The following is a 13,556-nucleotide window of genomic DNA, read 5'->3' on the forward strand; positions in this document are numbered from 1 at the left end:
AGGAACGAAGGTTGGAATTACAGTATTAAAACGTGGCAGCTTGGAGGAGGGCTCTGTGGAGCTGAAACCCAGACCTTTGAGGAGGGGGTGCCAACTGGTGGTCTAGTGTCTCTGAGGGGAAACCATGACATGTATCGGAACAAATTGCAAATGGGGATGTTTACAAATACTCCCAGAATGAACTGCTTCTGTCAAACAGAAGTGTTGCTAGGGTAGGAGGATATCAGGAGCAGCTGGGTTTCTGGTTGTCTAACACCTCCTCGCCCTGGGGACCCTCCATCCTCACCTGCAGGTTCATACTCTGCCCTTTCCTAGTTTTCTTATCCCCATAACCCCACCCTAAACTCTCTGCTGTTCCAATCATAAGCATTTATTGAGCAACTATTATTCCGCAGCTCCAGGGATCTGGGTGCTGGAGCTACGGATATAGTAATAGCACCAACATTGGAGCACTTGCGTGCCTGCCCCTGCTCCAAGCATGTCACATGCAGTAACTCATTTCCTATTATCCTCCTTTTTGGGAAAACTGAGGCAAGAGAAACTTAGTAACTCTTCCAAGGTTATTACTTAGCTACTGGCAGAGCCTGAATATGAGCCCGGGCAGTCTGGCTCCACTACCTACATTCTGCAGCATGTCACCCTGATGCCTCAAGTCCTAGGGAGACAGACATGTAAACAGCTCACTACAGCTCTCTGGGTGGAAAATGCCATGAGAGGAAGGCTCACAGAGGTGGCAACTCATTTAATTCACTCAATGAATGGTGACCAAAAATAGACATTCTATCTGTTCCTGGCATAGAACATTAACTAATTTTCTTGTCCCAAAAAAGTAAGTTGCAACTGTGACAAGTGCTCCAATAAACAGGCTTCCTTTGCTATGAAGGAATCCCTGAGTGATGCAAATGGTTAATGTACTTGGCTGCTAACTGAAAGGCTGGAGGTTCGAGTCCACCCAGAGGTACCTTGGAAAAAAGGCCTGGTGATCTGCTTCCAAAAAATTAGCCATTGGAAACTCTATGGAGCACAGTTCTACTCTGACACACACTGGTTGCCATGGGTGGGAGCTGACTCGGACAGCAACTGTTTTTTTTTTCCTTCTTTGTTATGGAAACCGTAATCACAGAGATTTGTTGTAAACATGGAAATTGGAGAAGGTTGCTTCCTGGAGGAATTGATAATTGGGCTGGGACAGGACGGATGAATAGGAGTTAATCAAATGAAAAAAAGAAAGAGGAGAATGCCTCAGACAGAGAGAACAGCATGTGTAAGGGCCCTGTGGTGGGGAACAGCATGGTGAGTATAAGGGACTTCAAGTCCTGCTCCCAAATTCTGGCTAGGTGAACTTTGTCAGCCTTCCCAGGCAGATGGCCCATCTGTTGGAACCTCCATCCCCCCAGCTTGGAGCCCTGTGGCCAACCCTTCCTGAGTAATACTGAAGGTTGGCCATCACCTGCTAGTAGATCCCAGCCTCCCCCAGCTCCAAGTCACAGGTGGGGCTCACCAGACCCCTGAGAGAGGGAGGCCTGAAAAAGCCCCGAAGCTGGAGGATGGTCTGCGGTCCTTCAAGGAGAGCCACATGGGATAGAGAGTGGGATCAAGGAGTCTTTGGAGAGTGAGGGGATGATTGCACCCTATAAAGTGACCATTGTAAAAAGCAGCCTTACCTCATAAAACAGAGACTACGTCAGCCTGAGACCAGAAGAATTAGATGGTGCTTGGCTAAAACTGATGACTGTCCTGACAGGGAACATAATAAAGAACTTCTGAGGGATCAGGAGAGCAGTGGCCTACAGACCCCAAATTCTCGTAAAAAGGCCAGACTTAATGGTCAGACTGGAACTAGAATGACCCAGAGGTCATGGTCCCCAGACCTTCTGTTAGCCTGAGACAAAAACCATTCCTAAAGCCAACTCTTCAGACAGGGATTGGACTGGACTATGGGGTAGATAATGATACTGGTGAAGAGTGAGCTTCTTGGACCAAGTAGACACATGAGACTATGTTGGCATCTCCTGCCAGGAGGGGAGATGAGAGGGCAGAGGGGGTCAGAAGCTGGCCGAATGGACATGAAAAAAGAGAGTGGAGGGAAGGAGTGTGCTGTGCCATCATGGGGAGGATGCCTTGCCTATATAAGCAAGGTGTCTATAAATTTTTGTATGAGAGTCTGACTTGATTTGTAAACTTTCGCTTAAAGCACAATAAAAAGTAAAAAACAAAAAACGGAGCCTCAGTGGAGATAGGTGCACAAATGGGCATTGCCCTCCCCAACCTCCAGAGCCTTAACTGGGAGTCTTGGAGCCCTCAGCACGCACCAGTTAACTCCCACTCCTTCACTGCGTGGAAAGGCAATGATTAAGCCCATTTTTCAGGGCAGGGAAAGGGAAAGGCTAGGCTGGAGTGGAGTGTTGTTGTTTGGGCGACTTCTCAGCCTGACCTTTTTGGGAGGCAGCTGGGCTTTTGTGGAATAAGGCTCTGAGGAGCCATGCTGGCCTTTTGTAAGGGATCCAGGCAAGACCCTGGCCTCCTAATGGATCAGGAAATAGAGACAGAGACCAGAGAGGAAGAAAGGGAGCCACCTCTTCACAGATCCCTCCAGCCTCCTCTGCGCCGTTTACAGAAAATAAAGTGTCTTTGGCTGAGTCTGGGCTGGTCGCCTCCAAAGCAGTTACAGTAACCACCGTCAGTGCCCTAGGAGAAGGGCTCCTCCCCATTCTGCCCTGCTGAGCCCCCACCCTACCAACTAAAGGCACCATGCTGTTGGGTTCTGCATGCCTGGCCTGTTCTCAACCTCCTCCCCCACTCCAGCCAGCACTGAAGGGGCCCCCAAAGGCCGTCCAAGTTTTCACGAGCCTAGCCTAATCAAGCACCAAGGGCCATGTCATCCTCGTCATTCTCCCTGGGAAATCTCATTAGGAGGTATCACTAAACGGGCCCTCTGATTCCCTGAGGTGGGCCTTTCAACAGAAAGCACCCATGTGGGTGACTGTCTGACCAGAGGCTCTGGACAAAGATGTTCTGGATTCTCTGAGCTTCCCTTCTGGGGCAAGGATGAGGGTATGTGCACAAAGCCCTGTTACACCCTGTTGGGTGTGGGGGGGATTTCCTGTAGGATGCCGCCACCACCCCCATCTACCACCCTAACCAGACCTGGGGCTCCTGGAGGGCAGAGGAAACCCCAAAGGGAAGGATGACATGGCCCAGGGATGAGGGCCTTGGGTGGGGACTAAGTGGCTGACAGAGGGGTTGGCCCCCATTGATTTGTTGGGGGCCCAGAAGACTCTCCTTCTCCCTCCAGCACACCCACCCATGCTGTCTTTTCTACCAGCCGATGTACTGTTTGGGTGACTGAGGGGATTTCTCTCTTCCTCCTCCGCTTTGTTCCCACTCTCCTCACCCCAACTGGGGCAGGTCTGGGGGTGTGCTAGAGCTGGCTCATACAGTTTTGTGCAAGCATTTTGTCACTTCCCCTCTCCAGGCCTCAGTTTTCTCACCAATGAAATGGCAGACGTAGACTGGAGGCTCTTCCAGCTATCACCGTCCTTGCCTTCCTGGAAAGCTGTCTGCTCTCCCTTCCCTCTGAACTAAACGAGGCCCGGCCTGCGTACTTCCTCCTCTCGCTTGTCCAGACAAGATGACCTTGTTGACCTTCACTCATCTCATCACCCATCCACCCAGCAGGACAGCGTTTCCAAACTCAGCCCAGCTCCATCTGCTTCACCCGTGAAGGGCAATCGGGCAGTGGGTCGAGCATGAACTCGGGTCAGGGATTCTCAATTCAAATGCCGCACCAGCTGGCAGACTGGGAAGTATTACCAGCCTATGAAACACTAGCCTTCTCATCTTTAAAACAGGAATAAGGCCCACAGTGCCCTACCTGGGGTAAAGATGCATGTGCTAATGTGCTGTGCACATATTGGTTACCATTGAGTCGATTCCAACTGATAGCGACCCTAGAGGGCAGAGTAGAACTGCCCCAAGGGTTCCAAAGAGCTCCTTTTGGTTAGCAGCCATAACTCTTAACCACTGCGCCACCAGGGCTCTGCTGTGCACATAGTAGGTCCTTAATAGACAGAAATTCTTTCTGCCTTTTATTTGCTTCAGCCTTGTTTTGTGTCTGCGAAGTCTTGTTCCTCTGCTTGTAAATGCCTTGAAGGAGAGATCCAGGCAGGTGTATCTTTCCCTGTGCACCCCCCAGTCCTTACTGGTAGCTTCCACTCACCTGCAGACAGGGCGTGGGGAGCCCAAGCTGCTAGCCACCCAGGTGCTCTTCAAACTGCCAGTCTCTACCCGTTAGTGGGCCCTGCAATCAATTTAGTGAGTCACATGAGCACTTTTTAAAAAATAATTGGCACAGAAAAGCAGAGAATAGAAAATGCCAGAGTGCGTCTCAGGCAGAGTGACTTCACAAAACTTGGGTTTTGGTTTTGCATATTTGTAAATAAATAAAATAATTACAAATTATATAAGTGCTTTGAATTGTGTTTGTGTGTGTCTGGTTACTGCATTGTGATGTTAAATGCATTTCTTACTGTGAATTACAGTCTAAAACATTTGAAAAACACTGGAGTGATGGTTCGGCAGTAGAATTCTCATCTCCCATGTGAGGGACCTGGATCTGATTTCCAGCCAAGGCACCTCAGGCGCAGCCATCACCTGTCAGTGGAGGCCTGCATGTTGCTACGATGAGGAACAGTTTTCAGTGGAGCTTCCAGACTAGGAAGAAAGGCCTGGTGATCTACTTCCAAAAAATCAGTCAGTGAAAACCTTACGGGTCATAACGGTCCAATCTCGTTGTGCACGGGGTCACCATGAGCAGAGGTGACTCAATGGCAGTTAACAGCAACAACAACTTGTGTTTTTCAGTTTCTCTTTGAGTAAGTTTATGGTTGAGAAACCGGCCAGGCTTAGAGTGGAGTGGGGGTGGGGTTAGGCCCTCAGGCGAGAACCTGAAATGGACAGGAGTCGCTTGGTCCAGGTAAACAGCCACAGTGCCCTGGCCTTGGGGTCTTTCCTCTCTGTGTCCTGGGGCAAGTGACATGACTTCTCTGGCCTTAGTGTGCCCATCTGTAAAAGTGGAATTAGAAAATTTACTCACAGGGGTGCTGTGAGGATTACTAGGAGCCAAGGAACCTGAAAGCACCCGCTGATGTAAGAGGCGGTTTGTTATTTCATCAGTTCGTTCAGGTCTGTCTGCTCCAGTAGGCCGACTGTTTTCTTCCTCCTCCGCCCCAAGAGAAACACCTGTGCTCCTCACTCGACAGGAATCCCTGGCAAGGAGTGGGCCAGGGATTCAGGAATACCCAGGAAAAGTTATTTCAGAGGCTAAATCCCAAAGGAGTCTCTCCTAAGGATTTTATGCAGGTAAAACTAAGTTCCAGTAAACTCTCAAAGCAGCTTCTAAACGGAAGTCAAAGTAGTAGTTCCCTACCTTTTGTCCAAGGAACAGGTGGGTCTGGGCCAGCTGCCACCCCTTCCCACTCTGGCTGGGTTCCCAGGAACATTACCCACAAGCCTTGGGTCACTGCCCAGCTGATGGCTAGAAGCTACCCTGGGCCTCTGGGAGCACAGAGCTGGGACAGCTCCAAGGCGGCCTCCTGGGCTGGTGGCTCAGCGACCTCCTCCTTCAGCCAGGCTGTTCCTCTATGCCACATGCCTCACTTCTTCCAGCTGGTGCCTCTCTGAAACCCATACTGGCCAACCTATTTCCAAGTAGGGAACTTGGACATGAGTGGAATATCAGGAATTCCTGGAGGGTTTATAACCCAGCAACAGTGACAGATGTAGGTAGATGGCCCTCCCCCTACTCGCTCACCTGCCGTCCATCCCCCTCTGACCCTGGCTCCAGTTGTGGCATTGTTCTCCCTTTTCTGGCTCCCTTCCCAGAGCCACGTCTAGGTCACCATACTGAGAACCCTGGATTCAGAGACAGGAGCCCTGTTCTAGACCTAGCACTGACTCTCACTCTTGTGTGACCTCTGTCTGACTACACTCTGGGCCTCAGTTTCCTTTTCTGTAAAGCAGGGTGGGTTGGTGGGGAATGAGTTAGTACTTGATTTTCTGTAAAAGTCAAATCTTTTGCTGTTCTGTCTTTCTAAAATTTTAGGAAATGAACCAGAAGAGCTGAAACCATGCTGGTTTCCTTCCCCCAACAGAGAAATGGGCACCTGCATTCCTGGGGATGCAGCCAGGAGCTTCCAAGCCATCAGACCGGTTTCAGGCGTTTGGAATCCGGTTGGTGGGGCATAGGGTGGGCACTCTTTCTGAAGCCTACACCAGGAGGGAGGGGACTCTGGGCTGCTCAGGGTGCCCTGGAATCCGGGGCGGCCGGTAGGCAGGGCAGTCATTCCCCACTCCAAGGCTGGGTTCGCACCAGAGTGGAAAATGGGGAACTTTCTCTTTGGCAGCCTTCACTATCCATCTGCCCTTCTCCTCCTTTGTCTCACCTCAGAGACCCTCTGCTGAATTCAGGAGGTGTGCATTGTCCAGGGCTGATCAGAGGGACTGCCAGCCTCCATCCACTCAGATCTGCCCTCGATCATTCCTAACACTCACCCTCCCTTGCCAATCAAACTGCCTGTCATGGATTAAATTGTGTCTTCCAAAAATATCTGTCAGCTTGGCTAGGTCATGATTCCCAGCACTATACCATTTTGTCTTCTGATTTGTTTCCTTATGTGTTGTAAATCCTATCTCCATGATGGAAAGAGAGGGCTTAGTAGCAGTTATACTGATGAGATCTTCAAGATTAGGTAGTGTCTTAAGCCAATCTCTTTTGAGACATAAAAGAGAGAAGGGAGCAGAGAGACAGGGGACCTCATACCACCAAGAAAGCAGCGTTAGGAGAAGAGTGTGTCCTTTGGACCTGGGGTTCCTGGTCGAGAAGCTCTTAGGCCAGGGAAGGACTGATGACATGGACCTTCCTCCAGAGCCAACAAAGGGAGAAGGCCTTCCCCTGGAGCTAAAGCCCTGAATTTGGACTTGTAGCCTACTAGACTATGAGAGAATAGATTTCTTTCTTAAGGCCATCCACTTGTGGTATTTCTGTTATAGCAGCACTAGATGACTAAGACACTGTCCTTTGTGAGTCAGGAGGCCAAGAAATATCCTGGGTCCCTCTGACCCAGAATTTCACTTTGAGAAATCAATCCTCAACAAATAGTCCCTCAAATGCTGTTCCTGCTATGTGAAACCTGCCCTGACCAATGCTCCCCTGCCCCTGCCCCCTCCCTCCATACCAGACATTCAGTTATTTGATCATTCATCCATTCAGTGTGTAGGAGGGCCTGCTACATGCCCTGTGCTCTAGCAGCTGCTGGGATACAGAGAGAAAAACAGGCCCTGGCCCTCCTCTAAGGGCCTGGTGGGCAGAGTCAGGGGCTCTTCCTTGGCCCACTCACACGGGCATGCCCTGCATATGTCTGCTTATATAGCCCTCTTTCCCCAGCCCCACCCCAGCACCTCTGTCTTACGCATCTTTGTTTCCCAGCACCCAGCACAGTGCCAGCCATCAAATAGGCCTTCTATGCACGGCAGATTACAGTGGACAGAAAGGGAAATTGGGTTTTTCCTAAAGCTGGTTTTAACTTTGTTATTTAGGGATAACAAAAGATGAAGAAAGTCAACTAAGACATAGACACTGGGTTAAAGAGTCTGCTGCTGTTAGAATGAGCTATTTTACAGAGGATAATTTGGCCATCTCTATCAAAATTACAAATGCATTTACTTTTCGACCCAGCAATTCCGCTTTCAGGAATTTATCTAGCAGGTGGATGCTCACGCATGTGAAATGATCTATGTACAAGGCTATTCACTGCAGCATTGTTTGCAGCTGATTGGAAACAACTTAAATATTCATCTAGAACATTTTTTTAAAACAAAAAAACCTGCTGCCATAGATGATTCTGGCTTATGAGAACTCCATGTTTTAAAGAATAGAACTGCTCCACAGGGTTTTCTTGGCTGTAATCTTTACAGAAACAGATCACCAGGCCTTTTTTCCATGGTGCTGCTGGGTGGGTCCAAACCACCAATCCTTACTAGTTGAGCACAAACCATTTGTACCACCCAGGAGCCTCAACTATAGGGACCTAGTTTAATAAGTTGTGGTACACCTATATAGAATAGAATCCTATGCTGTTATGGAAAAAACAAAAAAACAAGAATGAGGAAGCTCTCTTTGACTATAAATAGGACAATCTCCCTGGCTTAGAGTTAAAAAGGAAGAATGGGAATAGTTCATTACTTTTTGTGTAAAAAATGGAGAGGGCATGGGGAGGGGTGAAGATACATTTAAATATATGTTTGTTTAGATATGTGTAGAAAGATCCTTCGGTAAGGAAATACAAGAAAGTGGTAACAGTAGATGCCTGTGAGAGGAGAAACGGACAAATTGGGGATGGGGTGGGAGGAAATCCCAAAATATTGTGCCATGTAAATGTGTTACCTATTAAAAATTAGGAAGACTATGTGACAACATGGAAAATGCTTATAATGTTAGCTTTAGGTGGGAAAAAAAGATAAAAATTGTATATTCAGTAGGATGGCAACTATGTAAAATAAATGATTGTTAAAATTCCCATCTATAGAAAGAACATTCTTGGTAATTTTCATTTCCTCCTTATTTTGTAGTTATTTCCCAGAATTTTCTATAATAAATATATATTGCTTTCATAATTAGAAAAAAATTAATGATATAAGAAAATGCTTATATACTCTAAGAGAATTGTATGTTCTACGTAATCTCAACTGTGTACACAAGACATTGAGAAAGACTGGAAGAAAATATGCAAAATGTTCGCAGTGGTTGTCTCTGGATGTGGGATAATAGGTGATTCTTAAAATATTACAATGACCTTGTGTTAGTCTCATGACTAGAGGAAAGAAAGGAAGGAAAGAGAAGGAAGGAAAAAAATCTAGCAGGAAAGAATTCTTGAAAATAGCAGTTGTGTAAGGTGGTAAGGGAGCCCTGGTGGCATATTGGTTAAGAGATCGCCTGCTAACCAAAAGGTTGGCAGTTTGAATCCACCAGCTGCTCCTTGGAAACCCTGTGGGGCAGTCCTACATTGTCCTATAGGGTTGCTATGAGTCGGAATCGACTTGACGGCGACAGGTTTGGTTTTTGGCTTTAGGATGGTAAGATTAGGGGTGATTTTGATTTCTTTGTTCAGTTTTCCAAACTTTTCATAATGTGGTTTTGTTGTTATTTTAGTGGGAACAAGACCCTCACTGCTATAGAGCGGGAGTCCACTCCCCCAAAACCTGCTGTTTGTCCTAAAGAGCTAGAGTTCCTAATTGCTTATTATTCATTCCAAGTAACGAGGTCCAAGGAGTTGCTTGGATGGTGGGAGATCTGTACTGGAGACATGTTGCTGTGGAGAGAGAGTGAGGCTTCAGGGCATCCTTAGACTCTTAAAATGTCTTAGAGAACATCTCTGGAGCCCTAACTCTGCGAGGCATGGTGCTGGGTAGTACAAGGATGTCAAGCCCCAGTACATGCCCTCCCTGGGCTCCAGCCTCCTACGGCACTCCAGGGCAAGGGGATTCATGTGGAGATTGAGAGGGAGACTTCAAATGGGTTTAAGCAGGGGTCTGTTAAAGTCCAACACCTATTCCTGATAAAAACTCTCAGTAAAATAGGTATAGAAGGGAAATTCCTCAACATAATAAAGGTCATCTATACAAAATCAATAGCCGACATCATTCTTAAATATTCCCCCTGAGAAAAGGAATAAGACAGGGATGCCGTTTATCACTACTTCTATTTAACATTGTGCTGGAAGTCCTAGCTAGAGCAATAAAAGCAATAAGGCAAGAAAAAGAAATAAGGGGCGTCCAAATTGGTAAGGAAAAGTAAAACTATCCCCATTTGCAGATGATATGATACTATACATAGAGAACCCAAAAGACTCCACGAGAAAACTACTGGAACTAATAGACTCAGCAGAGGAGCAGGATATAAGATAAACATACAAAAATCAGTTGGATTCCTATGCACCAAAAAAGAGAACTATGAAAAGGAAATCAGGAAAGCAATACCATTTATAATAGCCCCTAAAAAATAATAAAATGCTTAGGAATAAATCTAACCAGGGACGTAAAAGACCTATGCAAAGAAAACTACAAAACATTGCTGCAAGAAACCAAAAGAGACGTTGTTGCTGCTGAAAAACATACTATGCTGATGGATAGGTAGACTCAACATTGTGTAAATGTCAATACTACACAAAGCAATCTACAGATGCAAGGCAATCTCCATCCAAATACCAACAGCATTCTTTAACAAGATGGAAAAACTAATCGTAAAATTTATATGGAAAGGAAAGAGGCCCTGGATAAGTAAAGCACTACTGAGTAGGAGGACTCGCACTACCTGACCTCAGAACCTACTATACAGCTACAGTAGTCAAAACAGCCTGGTACTGGTACGACAGACACATTGACCAATAGAACAGAATCTAGAACCTAGATGTAAATCCATCCACCTACAGTCACCTAATCTTCAACAAAGGCCCAAAGTCCATTAAATGGGGGAGAAGACAGCCTTTTGTTAACAAATGGTTCTGGCAAAACTAGATGTCCACCTGTAAAAAAATGAAACAGGACGCATACCTCACAACATACACAAAAACTAATTCGAAATGGATCAAAGACTTAAATACAAGAACCAAAAGCTATAAAGATCATAGAAGAAAAAATAAGGTCAACGCTAGAGGCCCTAATATATGGCATAAATATGATACAGACCATAACTAACAATACACAAGTACCAGAAGATAAGCTAGATAACTAGGATCTTCTAAAAATTAAACAATGCTCATCAAAAGACTTTACCAAAAGAGTGAAAAGGGAGCCTACAGACTGGGAAAAAATTTTTTGACTATGACAAATCCGGCACAGATCTAATCTCTAAAATCTACAAGAAAATCCAACACCTCTAAACAAAAAGACAAATAATCCAATTAAAAAATGGGCAAAGGATATGAAAAGACACTTCACCAAAGAAGACATTCAGGTGGTTAACAGACACATGAGGAAATGCTCGTGGTCACTCACCATTAGAGAAATGTAAATCAAAACTACAATGAGATACCATCTCACCCTGACATTACTGGCACGAATAAAAAAAAAACAGAAAATGATAAATATTGGTGAGGCTGTGGAGAGATTGGAACTCATGCATTTCACTGCTGGTGGGAATGCAAAATGGTACAACCATTTTGGAAAACGATGTGATGCTTCCTTAAAAAGCTAGAAATAGAAATACCATATGATCCAGCTATCCCATTCCTAGGAATATATCCTAGAGAAATAAGAGCTATCACACGAATAGACATATGCACACCCGTGTTCATTGCAGCATTATTCACAGTATCAAAAAGATAGAAACAACCTAAGTGCCCATCAATAGATGAATGGATAAATAAACTATGGTACATACACACAATGGAATACTACCCAACAATAAAGAACAACGATGAATCTGTGAAACATCTCATAACATGGATGAATCTGGAAGGCATTATGCTGAGTGAAATAAGTCAATCACAAAAGGACAAATACTGTATGAGATCATTATAAAAACTCATGAAAAGGTTTACACACAGAAAGAAACAATCTTTGATGGTTACAAGGGAGGGAAGAGATGGGGAGGGAAAAACACTAGACAATAGATAAGTGGTAACTTTGATGAAGGATAAGACAGTACACAATACAGTACACAATTTGACCAAGGCAAGATCATGGACGCTCCATAGACACATCCAAATTCCCTGAGGACCTAATTACTGGGATGAGATCTGTCTCAGGGGACATCTATCTCAATTGGCATAACATAGTTCATAAAGAAAATGTTCTATATTCCACTGTGGTGGGGAGCACATGGGGTCTTAAAAGCCTGTGAACAGCCATCTAAGATCTTCCACTTGCCCCTCTGCGTCTGAAGCAAGGGAGAAAGAAAAAAACCAAAGACACAAGGGAATGATTAGTTCAATAGACTAATGGGCCACACCTACCACAGCCTCCACCAGACTGAGTCCGGCACAAGTAGATGGTGCCTGGCTACCACCACTGACTACTCTGATAGGGATCACAATAGAGGGTCCCGGACAGAGCTGGAGAAAAATGTAGAACAAAATTCTAACTCACACAAAAAAAGACCAGACTTACTGGTCTGACAGACACTGGAGAAATACTGAGAGTACGGCCCCCGGACATGCTTCTAACTTAGTACTGAAGTCACTCCTGAGGTTCACCCTTCAACCGAAGATTAAACAGGCCCATAAAACAAAACGAGACTAAATGGATATACCAGCCCAGGGGCAAGGACAAGAAGGCAGGAGGGGACAGGAAAGCTGGTAATGGGGAACCCAAGGTCGAGAAGGGGAGAGTGTTGACACATGCTGGAATTGGCAATCAATGTCAAAAAACAATATGTGTGTTAATTGTTTAATGGGAAACTAATTTGCCCTGTAAACCTTCATCTAAAGCGCGCGCGCGCGCGCACACACACACACACACACACAATATTAGGCCTTGAAGGCAGAAGTCAACTTCACCAATGGACAAACGTAGACCTGTGCAAGGGTTGAATTCTCACAGTCTCCACCTGCTTTGCCATAGTGAGCTCATGTCCACAAAGAATCTTCTTAGTGGAGGGACACCACTCACAATTACAAAGCAAAGTGCCGAACAAGGATTTTATTTACCCAAACTCTAGAACCCTGGGTTCTGGTTCTGGGTGGGTCTGCTATTGTCTAGCTGTGGAAACTTGGACAAGCCATCCCACCTTTCTAACCTTCAGTCTCTTCATCTGAAATATGGGAAGAATCACCATAATAAAAATGAATAGTGCCTCCCTGACTACCTCCCACTTTTTATGAGGATCAGGTGACATAATATATGTAAAAGCACTTTAAAAGTATAGAGGACATCAACTGATGAATGGATGAACAAAATATTATATATTCATACAATGGAGTATTATTCAGCCATAAAAAGGAATAAAGTTTTGATACATGCTACAACATGGATGAACCCTGAGAATATCATGCTAAATGAAAGAAGAAAAAAAAAAAACCCAAACCTGTTGCCATCAACTCAATTCCAACTCATAGCAACCCTTTAAGATAGAGTACGACTGCTCCATAGAGTATCCAAGAGCACCTGGTGGATGTGAACTGTTGACTTTTTCGTTAGCAGCTGCAGCTCTTAACCATTATACCATCAGGGTTTCCAAGTGAAAGAAGTCAGTCACAAAATGATATATATTGTAAAAGTCCATTTATATTAAATATTCAGAATAGGGAAATTCAGAGACAGAAAACTGATTAGTGGCTGTCCGGGGCTGGGGGGAAGGGTAGACAGGCAGTGACTGGCGAATAGGTCTGGGGCTTCCTTTTGGGGTGAAGACAATGTTTGGGGACTAGATGGTGGTGATAGTTGCACAAAATGTGAACATACTAAATGCTACTGAGTGTACACTTTAAAATGATCAATTTTATGTTATGTATGCCACACACACACACACACACACACATACACAACCCCTGAAAAAAAGT

The 13,556-nt window shown here is 45.4% G+C and overlaps 1 long non-coding RNA gene across 1 annotated transcript in view; it reads left to right on the forward strand.

Moving 5' to 3' along the window:
* Nucleotides 1-13,043, forward strand: part of LOC135231406 (uncharacterized) — a 34,102-nt gene extending 21,059 nt beyond the window's left edge. The window contains exons 2-3 of the long non-coding RNA XR_010322000.1: nucleotides 4,542-4,874; nucleotides 6,104-13,043. This is a non-coding gene — a long non-coding RNA (uncharacterized LOC135231406). The remainder of the gene's footprint in view (nucleotides 1-4,541; nucleotides 4,875-6,103) is intronic.
* The last annotated feature ends 513 nt before the right edge of the window (nucleotides 13,044-13,556 follow it).

The sequence above is a fragment of the Loxodonta africana genome, chromosome 1 (assembly GCF_030014295.1).
Source record: "Loxodonta africana isolate mLoxAfr1 chromosome 1, mLoxAfr1.hap2, whole genome shotgun sequence".
In the NCBI taxonomy this organism is placed as follows: domain Eukaryota; kingdom Metazoa; phylum Chordata; class Mammalia; order Proboscidea; family Elephantidae; genus Loxodonta; species Loxodonta africana.